This window comes from Nanorana parkeri, unplaced genomic scaffold, assembly GCF_000935625.1.
Source record: "Nanorana parkeri isolate BGI_ZX_2015 unplaced genomic scaffold, ASM93562v1 scaffold2197, whole genome shotgun sequence".
NCBI lineage: Eukaryota > Metazoa > Chordata > Amphibia > Anura > Dicroglossidae > Nanorana > Nanorana parkeri.
In genome coordinates, this window is record NW_017308465.1 from 24,151 (window position 1) to 35,644 (window position 11,494).

The following is an 11,494-nucleotide window of genomic DNA, read 5'->3' on the forward strand; positions in this document are numbered from 1 at the left end:
ATGAAGTGTCTCCAAGACCCCTAATGTCACCTAGGGACCCCCAGTGAAGCTGATGAAACAGAGAGCTGCTTCACTAGCTTCTCATCGGCATCTGTTGCCACTGAATGCGGAAGTGATGTAATATACATGCTGCACATACCTGCAGCTACTACAAGCGATTGGGCGTCTCTAGAGATGAGTAAGTGACCATTGGCACACTTGTTACTTGTGAACTTAGCAAAAACAACCCCATATGAGAATAACATACAGGAGAAAATATGATACGTGGGGGTACGAGATGCACATAAATCCCTAACCTGTTTTATATGTATGTGGATGTGTGTTTAAATGCAAAATATGGCTATTAATATTTATACTAGTATAATATATCACAGACATCTCAACTCTCCCGGACTTTCCAGGAGTCTCCCGCTATAGGATAGCAGCTCCCGGACTCCCGGGAGAGAAACATTTTATCCCGGTAATGTTTACTCTGCTTTATCTAGCAGAGTAAACCTTTCCCTGCTGTCTGTTTTTTTTGTTGTTGTTTTTTTTTACATCAGGGGGACGGCTGTCAGAGTAAAAAAAAGAAAGACAGCATTGAAATTAATATCTAGATTGCTATTGGCTATTTCAATTTGCAATAGCCAATAGCAGGCTGGCTATTGCACCCACCATCTGCTGCTGTCAATCGGCAGAGGGGGGCCTGAAGTTCCCCATCAGGTCCTCCTCTGCTGATCGACAGCAGCAGTGGGTGGGTGCAATAGCCAGACTGCTATTGGCTATTGCAAATTAAAATAGCCAATAGCAATCTAGCTATTTATTCCCATGCTGTCTGTTGTTTTTTTTGTTGTATATTTTATTCTGACTGCAGGAGCTGTCAAAATAAAAAAATAAAAAAACAGCAGATAGCAAGGGAAGCATTAGTCATCATTTTGGGGAGGTGCTCTCTCCCCCATGCCCCCCCCCTTCCCTGCAAATGAGGAGGGCACCTCCCTGAAATTGATTTTTTTCAGGTTGGGATGCCTGTGTAATGATCGTCCCGGACTGGGGCTAATACTATATGGATCTCAACTGTGGTTTTAAGGGTACGGGTATCAGAGCAGCAGCTGCACCTCACTTGCCCCGTTTTTGGTAGAGGCTGAGAGGGAGCTGCTTCACATCATTTCCCGCTAGGGTGTGAAGGGCTTGGTTACCACCGAGTAGGGGGGTCAAGCTCAGGTACGTGAATGAGTCTGAAGTGCACACAATGGGTGTCTATGCACAGCCCGTAAGGGTTCGCCCCAGTAGCGATGAGTATTTACAATGGTGCTGATTAAAGGTGCCCATACACTGCTCGATTCTCGTACGAGAATCGCGGGAAATCCCGCGATCGTACGAGAATCGAACAGTGTGAACGAAGATGTGCGACCGTTTCTACTGTGCGGTCGCACGTCTTTTGTCTAAGGAGCATGTTAGAAAACCAGCCGAGAATCGTACGATTTTCGGCTGGTTTGAACAGTGCTCGGGAGACAAATGCCGAATGGGCCGGTGTGCGCTCGCGCACACTGCCCGTTCAGCATTGCGGTCATCGGAAGCCCTTGCGATGATCGAGAGTGCGATCTGCCTGTCCAAGATGGGCAGATCATACGTTTTTTTAATCACTTTACAACCATCGCAAGACTAAGGTCTTGCGATGGTTGTACAGTGTATGGCCACCTTTACACAGCAGTGATGAATAACACAGCTAATGATGAGTATGCACAGCAGTGATAATTAAACAAGCAATGATGAGTATGCAGGGCAGTGGTTATTAAACCAGCAATGATAAGTATTCACAGCAGATTATAGCACAGTAGACAGCACAGTAGACCTATGACACAGTCTTCCAGTCTAGTCAATGAGGAGACCTGGTGCTATTGTGTGCTATAGCCCAGGGTACTTGCGTTACTGCTGGATATGCATCCGGAGTCTCAGTAGTTGACTCGTTAGTCCAGAGGAGCGAATGGAGCGCTGAGTTGATCAGCGTCCTGCTACATCAATAGTGGGACGCCGATCAACTAACGAGCGGCGGCTTTAAGCCGAGTGCTCGCTCTAGAGGGGGCGGAGTTACAGGGCGCACCTGTGCAGGACGTAGAGCCGGGCAGAGAGAGAGACCCCGGCGATCCGCAACGCGCCTGCGCAGCACGATCACGGGTACTGCCACCAGAGGCCATCACCTGACGTGGGCGACCCGAGGAAGAAGGAACGCGATGTGCCCGCACAGGCCCGCGACGGACTGCGGCACCAGACCTCACCAGGGTACGTCCCTTACAGCCTGATATAATATATAAATCGTAATAACATCATTATAATAGTACCACCATATACACAGAGTATCAAATTGCTTTAGGGCAGGGCTGGACAATTCCTAGTTGCCAGGTCGACATGGTGGCAAAAGAAATCTCCCAGATGACAATCTGACAGGGTTATTCACATAGGAGCCGAAGGATCCAGCCGTAGCTTCGGCTGATTCTTCAGTCGAAACGAAGGGCTGCTGTACAGCCGAAGTACGGCCGAAGTACAGCCCGTACAGCCGAAGTACGGCCAAAGTACAGCCGAAGTACGGCTGATTTCAGCCGAAACGGCTGAAATCAGCCATACTCAGCTGGAGTAAATAGCCAAACGTAGCTCAGCTAACTTCACTTCGGCTGGGTAATTCACTCGGCTGCCTTCGGCAGCTTTGTGAATAACCCCCCTGGCCGAAGTACGGCCAAAGTACAGCCGAAGTACGGCTGATTTCAGCCGAAACGGCTGAAATCAGCCATACTCAGCTGGAGTAAATAGCCAAACGTAGCTCAGCTAACTTCACTTCGGCTGGGTAATTCACTCGGCTGCCTTCGGCAGCTTTGTGAATAACCCCCCTGGTAATTTATATGCAGTTTTCTTGTACACATGGCAAACTGTGCAAAAAATAATGTATTATTTATTTGTAAATAATTATTTAAAATAACATGATATTGCAAGTTAAAGGAGAACTATGGGGTCAGTTTTTCCCCCTAGCGTCCTCCCGTTACCCTAAGCTCAGTATACTGCAAGCTACAGCTCGCAGTATACTGAAGCGCCGCAGCCGGAGCGGATCCCGACTTAGATGACGGGATCCGCCCAGCTGCGTGAGTGACAGCTGGCTCTGCCTATCTAGAGGCAGAGCCAGCTGTACCCGCCCCCTCCCCCGTCCGTTCCGCCAGTCAGCGCTGGCAGATCGGAGCGGGGAGAGGGGAATCCAGCCCCTCCCCCTGTCACGGCAGAGAGCCGTGACAGGATCGAGAGGTGAGCGAACCCGGTATGTGTTCGCTCACCTCCCGATCTACTGAGCCGACTTGTGACAGTCTCATTGTCACAGGTCGGCTAGAACTATGAGGTGAGTGAAAAGCACTCACCTCATAGTTCTCCTTTAAAACCTCAAGACCACTTTGCATCCAATTTCCAAGGAGACTCATATATGTGTATTCTCACTGCCAGTATTTTCACTTATCTATACTGAAAGTATGGATCAGAATTGTCTGTGTTGCATTGTAAAAAAAAAAAAATAATAATAATAATAATCAAAACAAAAAGAAAAAAAAGGGAAATGGCACCAGGATTTGTCTATGTCTGTGTTTTATATATATATTTACACACACACAAACCCTTCACTTTGTAAATTTGTGTAAATATATTAGTAAAATAAGATTGCCATGGTGACCAGCTGTAGTCTGCTGACTCCTAATAGATCTCGGTGAGAATTTTTCAGTCATGTCTTAAAGTGTAAGTAAAGTAATTTAACAAAAAATGCTGACAGTATGTCTTCTGTCATAATTGTTCCTGCCTGCCTGCCTCATCTGCCTGCATGTGCAGCTCAGTGCACAAGCTCAGCAAGAGATAAAGTAACTAATTCCAGCCTGGTCATCCCAGTCCGGTAAACCAATGACTGTAATTATAGCATAAGCAGCGTGAAACACATAGGGGGAGATTTATCGAAACGGGAGCAGACGAAATCTGGAACAGTTGCCGATGGCAACCAATCAGCTTCTCTATTCAGTTTGTTCAGTAAAGCTATGAAAATTAAAGCTAGATGCTGATTGGTTACCATGCAAAGCTGCTCCAGATTTTGTGTGCTCCAGTTTTGATAAATTCCTCTATTAATGTGTTGTGTGCAAAAAGAAAGGTCACTTAAAGGCAAACTGCAGAATTGGCAAAAGAGACAAATTAAACAGGAAAATGCCAAAAATGTTAAAGAAGAATAAGAAGATGCTTCGGATACTAAGTGTGCATTTTACCCATTTTTCACCTGGTGCATTGACAAGGCAGAGGGATGAAGGGAGTGAGAGTGTTTTATGTATTTTGATCCAGAGGAAGGCAAAAAAAAACCTACAAGCATATACCAATTTGCTGTAAGAAGGTAAAAGAAGAAACATTCCTGGTGATCAGATAAATGCCTAAATCAATCTCCTATGGATCATTGTGATCAGATGCTCCCTAAAGTGCCTATCCTCTAGAGTGAATAAATGTAATCTTTGGAATTGCTCCTCATTATTCATCCTTCAATCCCATTATTAATTTTGTTGCCCTTCTCTGAACATTTTCTAGTTCAAAGACATCCTTCCTGTGGATTGATAACCAAAATTGTGCTGCATATTCCAGTTGAAGCTGAACCAGTGTTTTAAAAAGGGGAAGAACTATCGATTTATCTCTTTAAAATGCCCTTTTTAATACAACTAGCTTTGTTAACGGTAGATTGAGAATGCATGCTGTTGCCATGTCTGTGACAAGGACCCCCAAATTTTCTTCTTTCACAGATTCACCCAGAGGAGACACTCCCAAACAGGGACCATTTTTTTTACTTTTGGTATGACATTTGCTTTATGCCATTCCAGTCAGTAAGGTGTCCTTCAAAATTCGAAACAAACAGTCTGGCTAATAGATAGCTGAGCTCTCTGAGGACAATGCACAAAACCTCTTCCATAATATATTAATAGTAAAAGTACAAAACACATAGGTCCCATAAAAGAAGAACATGGGAAGTTGGTTACAAGTGATAGAGAGGATAGAAGTTAGCCTTTTAAAATGTAGCATTGGTTCTTGCCATACCAACATGCATCTCTTTCCTGTAACTTAATGTAATTACATTATTATTACTATTAAGCCCAGATTGTTATTTGAAATTATTAACTCCAACAGAGCATTTTTTTTAAGTTGGGGCTTCCACCATCTGACCCATGTAATTGTCCTGCAATAAGTTTATTGTCATTGAAAATTTTCTGATTACAGATTAGATTGACAAATCACTCTTCACTCTACCCAAGAATGGCTTGTTCTAATGCCCCCCAAACTGACCCCCCGGTTCACAAATGGAAGGAGAATATCCATGACATAGAAGATAACAGGTATGCAACAATTACAACTCAAATTCCTGCATAGGAGTTACTTGCACTATAAATATTACCTACCACCAGATTTTTTATCTTATTTTCTCTCCCCCCTCCCGCCATTGGTTATGTGTAAAGCATAGAGACCAATATTGCACAACAGCGCCATCTAGTGCTCAAAAGACATCGTAACAGTCAGCAAAGCAATCAGTATGCTGCTGCATCTCCAACATCCCTTGTAAAGAGCATATGCTTTGCTATATGATGTTTAGCTTCTCTCGAAGGAAACTGTGACGATCCTTTGGCAATTGCTTGGAGAGTGCACCCACAGTCATTTCTTCTGATGATCAATATTGCATGTCAATAATGGCTTGCTCTTGAGTGTCCAGGTTTTATTTTCTTGGAGTGATTTTATTTCTTCTTCTGTTGCTTTTCTTCATTGATTGGCTTTGCGTTTCGGTAATTTTTTTATTTGTTTCCACAATGTTGGTTCGATTATGTTATGTGTCTTAGCAGTATATGACAGCTGGCAGGGTGGTATTCCTTTTTGTTACTTGAGTGGATCTTCTAATTTCAGGTTGTTCAGCAGAATTTAACATGGAACTTGACTTATCCATTGTGAGTTCCACCTCTTGTTCTTATTCCCGTGCAGCTTTATTTTGCTCAGCTTCCTTTGCTGGTTAACTGGGCGAATTCACTTCACAACTTCCTGGGATCATTGTTTCTATTGATGGGCTCTCATCAAAACAAATGCTGCGACTTATTGTCACTTTGTCAGTCTTTGAGTTTAGGATTCTCTATCCCTTACTTTGTTCAGCCCACCAGTATACCTTCAATAACTGTGTTCTCCAACTTGGATTGTTTCTCTTTTGGAATATAGATGTAAGCTGCACATCCAAACACTCTAATGTGCCGTGGGCTAGGCTTCGATCCGTGACACATTTTAAATGGGGTGCATTGAACAGTTTTTGAAGATAGTCTGTTCTGTAGGTATGTTGCAGTCATGACTGCTTCTCCCCAGTATTTCTTGGGTAGGTTGGCATCTAACAGCATACATCTGCCATTTCTATAGGAGTGCAATTTTTCTTTCTTTGAGTGGTCCTGTGGAAGTAGGGTACGTGTGGCCTTTGCTTCCATTCAGCATTTGCATGTCATGAGCATTTGGCAGGGCAGTACGGTTATATCTTCTGATAAGCCTCTCTTTATAATGTCTTTTATGGCTTCTGGGTTTCGCTGTCCTAGTCGTCTGCAATAGGTGGATACATTTGTTGTGTGGATTATGAGTGGCTGTTTTGACTTGTTCATCTGCAGTGATGAGTCTGTATATGTGTTCATCCAATTTTCCTTCTGTGAGGATTTGCTTATTGTTTTGGAATGTACATTCCTCACCTGTGAATTGAACTGTGAGGCCATTATTAGCAAGGGTTTTCACTGATAAAAGGCTTCCTTCTAGGTCTGGAACATACAGTACATTTTTCACGAGGATACTCTGCTTGTCCCCTGACGGTGTGATGCAGTTCAAGAATCCTTGACCGTTACCTACTGCAGTAATACTTTTCCCGTTTGCTAGGAAAACTTTGTACTTTGCACTGTAATCAAGTTCTGTGAAGGAGGTCTCATCACTAGTCAATACACCATCTGTGTGGTATACTGTTCTGAGTCACTTTGAAGGCAGCTCTCCATGATGTGTCTGCAGTTTCCTTTGTGGCTGCCTTAGCTCTTTCTCTTGTAGGTGCCTCTCGCTTTCACTGCTCGGCTTTTCAGATCGAACAGTCCTTTTTCAGGTGACCAGTCATATGTGATAGCAATAAAGTTTAGTGGAAAAAAAAGGAAAAAAAATATTTAAGTTCCCCCCATAATTTAAAGTTACACATACAAAAGAATAAAAAAAAAAACATTTTTTAAAGTCCCCACCCATACATACACGCATGCAAACATGCGTCGTGGGCGCATACGTGCAAAAAAGACGATGGCGCCCATTACGCCGCACATGTTACATATCGACGCGAACGTCAGAATCCCGGGATTGAAGGTGAGGGGTCGGGGGGGCAGAAAAAACGAGCACATATAGACGATCAGCGGGCTATGGAGCTGCCGATCGTCTATATGTGAAACACCCGGTAACGGGTGTTTGCATTGGTCGGGTCTTTTCTGCCCATGCGTACCCGCTAGGGGGCGTGCGCGAGCAGAAAATAAATGCCGTCTGGAGACGGCAACCCGCCAATGCTGCAGTGCCGTCCGTCCGTTTTTTTACAACAAGCGGACGGCAAGTGGTTAAATACCACCAAAAGAAAGCTCTATCTATCCCCAAAAAATGGTATAAAATTCATTTCAGTAAAGCATTGCATGACGGAATAAACGTCAGTCAAAAGTACCACAGCGCTGAATACTGAAAAATGGCCTGGCCAGGAAGGGGGTCTAAACACCTGGTCTTGAAGTGGTTAAGGGCTTTATCGTTTTCATTGTGCATATTTTGTTTCCTTCTGTCATATTTTTCCTTTGGTGTTTTCCTTTGGTGTATTCTAGTGTTAGTTCCTGCACAGGTCTGGTTTCTGGAGCATTAACAAGAGCACTGTATGACTCTGAAAGGCTGCATAGCAGTAATGCTAACATATGGTTATCTTTAATTTCTTCTCCAATTGCACGTAGCTGTTCTATGATTTCCCACATGGCATTCACATGTTCACGCATTTCCTGGCTTTTTTCTAGCCTCATCTTATATAACTTGCATAGCAGATATAGTATACTGTTTAGGTTTGAACGCTCATGCAGTTTCTCTAATGTAGTCTACATACCTTCAGCTGTATTTACTTTTCTGATATGGATGAGCTGGTCGTCTTCCATTAGCAAATTTATAATTGCTTTTTCTTGCCTGTTGCTCTTGTCCCATTCCTCTGTGGGTCCATTACTGGGTCTGTCTGTACTCAGTACTTGCCACAAGTCATTTGTGCTTAGCAGCATTTCAAGCTTGAACTTCCATAGCTGGTAATTGGTATTGTTGCGCTTTGCGATTGCAAACTTCATATCTGAACTACCTGGCATCTTTCAGTAGCTTGGATCCAGCAGTTGTTGACTTCCAGTATTCTGTTTAGTGTCTGGGCCCATAACCTATTGGTTATTTGTTTAGATAAAGCACTGAGATCTTGAGGAATGCTGAATTAAGTTGTACTTGCTTATAAGGACATTACATCTGAATACAGCATTATAGAGCATAGAGAAGGAAACATATAGATAGATAGATAGATAGATAGATAGATAGATAGATAGATAGATAGATAGATAGATAGATAGATAGATAGATAGATAGATTAGATAGATAGAACGTCAGGTATATCATAGACAGGTATACATAATCATGGAGACCAATATTGCACTACAACACCATCTAGTACTAAAAAGAACATATATCCTGTAGAGCCCACCTGAGACTATGCAGAGCCCACCATAGCTCCTGCAGAACCCACCATAGCTCCTGCAGAGCCCACCATAGACCCTGTAGAGCCCACCATAGACCCTGCAGAGCCCACCACAGATCCTGCACAACCCATCTGGGACCCTGCACAGCCTACCATAGATCCTGCACCGCTAACCTGAGACCGCGCAGAGCTCACCACAGATCCTGCACAGCCCTCCTGAGACCCTGCAGAGCCCACCACAGACTCCACAGAGCCCAACACAGATCTTGCATAGCCACCATAAACCCTGCATAGCCCACCACAGATCCTGCACGACCCACCTAAGATTCTCAGGTGGGCTGTGCAGAATCTATGGTGGGCTCTGCAGGGTCACTGTGCCTGTACATGTGTGCTCCTCTTACCTGCAGTCGAGGCTGCCTGATACTGTGCAGCTCAGCTCGCCTCACTGTTTCAGGAGCGACAAATGCCTTGTTTCCCTTTCGGTGGATATGCCCTTTGCTGTATCCCCTATCCCCCCTGTCGACAATCAGCTCCCACTCCTACTTCCTACCTACTTCCCTCTCTACCACAATCTTATCCACTTTGTCTCCCACTCATGCTCAGTAGACATGTAGGATTAATTTTGTTCAGAATTTAAATATGGACAAATTCAGGCATATTCAGGCATTTGGGTGCATCCAAATTTCTAAATGAAAGAAATAACAAATCCGAACATATCCAAATTTTTCATAATTAAATTTTGGATGCATCCAAATTCTTTTCCGAATGTCATTCTGAATGAACTTGTGGTGTTAAACATTAAAATAAAAAAAAAACAGCGTGGTGCTTTACATTTTTCAACACAAGCGCTGCTGTAAGATCCGCTTGCTGAGGACCTCATGGTGCTGCTTACAGTGCCAGCCCACATTAACTACAGCTCCTTCCTCCTTCCTGTGTATCCCTACCTCTCGACTCCAGACCCCTGATGAGACGCCGCACAACCCTCCTAACACGCCACACAGCCCTGGTGAGATGCCGCCCAGCCCTCCTAAGACCGTGCACAGCCCTTCTAAAATAAGATCATGCACAGCCCTGGTGAGACGGTGCATAGCCCTCCTAACTACCCACACAGCCCTCCTAAGACCCTGCACAGCCCACCTAAGAGCCTGCACAGCTCTCCTAAGACCCTGCACAGCCCACCTAAGAACCCACACAGACCTGAGAGCCTGCACAGCCCACCTAAGAGCCTACACAGCCCACCTGAGAGCCTGCACAGCCCACCTAAGAGCAAGCACAGCCCACCCAAGAGCCCGCACAGCCCACCTGAGAGCCTGCACAACCCACCTAAGACCATGCACAGCCCTGGTAAGACACCTCATAGCCCACCTAAGAGCAAGCACAGCCCACCCAAAAGTCTGCAAAGCCCACCAGAGAACCCTGCACAACCCACCAGAGAACCCTGCACAGCCAACCTAAGAGCCTGCACAGCCCTCCTAAGACCCTAAACAGCCCTCCTGAGAGCCCGCACAGGCCACCTAAGAGCCCGCACAGCCCTCCTTAGACCCCGCACAGGCCACCTGAGACCCCCACAGGCCACCTAAGAGCCCGCACAGCCCACCTAGGAGCTTGCAAAGCCCACCCAAAAGCCTGCAAAGCCCACCGGAGAACCCTGCACAACCCACCAGAGAACCCTGCACAGACCAACCTGAGAGCCTGCACAACCCACCTAAGACCGTGCGCAGCCCTGGTAAGACACCTCATAGCCCACCTAAGAGCAAGCACAGCCCACCCAAAAGTCTGCAAAGCCCACCAGAGAACCCTGCACAACCCACCAGAGAACCCTGCACAGCCAACCTAAGAGCCTGCACAGCCCTCCTAAGACCCTAAACAGCCCTCCTGAGAGCCCGCACAGGCCATCTGAGACCCCCCACAGGCCACCTAAGAGCCCGCACAGGCCACCTGAGAGCCAGCACAGCCCACCAAGAGCCCGCACAACCCACCTAAGAGTTCGCACAGCCCTCCTTAGACCCTGCACAGCCCACCTGAGACCTTGCACAGCCCACCTGAGACCTTGCACAGCTCACCTGAGACCCCCCACAGGCCATCTAAGCCCGTACAGGCCACCTAAGAGCCCACACAGGCCACCTAAGAGCCCGCACAGCCCTCCTAAACCCTATAAAGCCCTCCTAAGACCCCATACAGACCACCTGAAACCCTCCTCAGCCCACCTGAGACCCTCCACAGCTCACATAAGACCCTGGAGACATCAGGCTGCCCTCCCAGAACAACAAAGTATGTAGCTTAATATTATTTTGCCTTGCTTTATAATGTATTGCTGGGATTTGTAGTCCTCTATAGCGGTACCATTCTGTATTGTTGGGATTTATAGTCCTCTATGGCCGGTGCCATTCTGCATTACTGTATAATGTACTGCTGCACATAAGATACCACAGTCAAAACTGGGGGGGCACTAATAACATTCATCACTAAATCATACCACTGAAAAAAATGAAATACATATATATAAATAAGATTACAAATATGAGAGTATGCAATCAGGGGCGTAACTAGAAATCACAGGGCCCGATAGCAAAATTTTGTATGGGGCCCTGTGATTTCTAGTTACGCCTACCTGATAACCCAAACAGCCCACCTAAGGGTGACCCTTCAGAGCCCACCATAGTCTCTCTATGGTAGGCTCTGCAGGGTCTCAGGCGGGCGGTCAAGCCCTCTTACCTGTCAGCCCTGATCCTC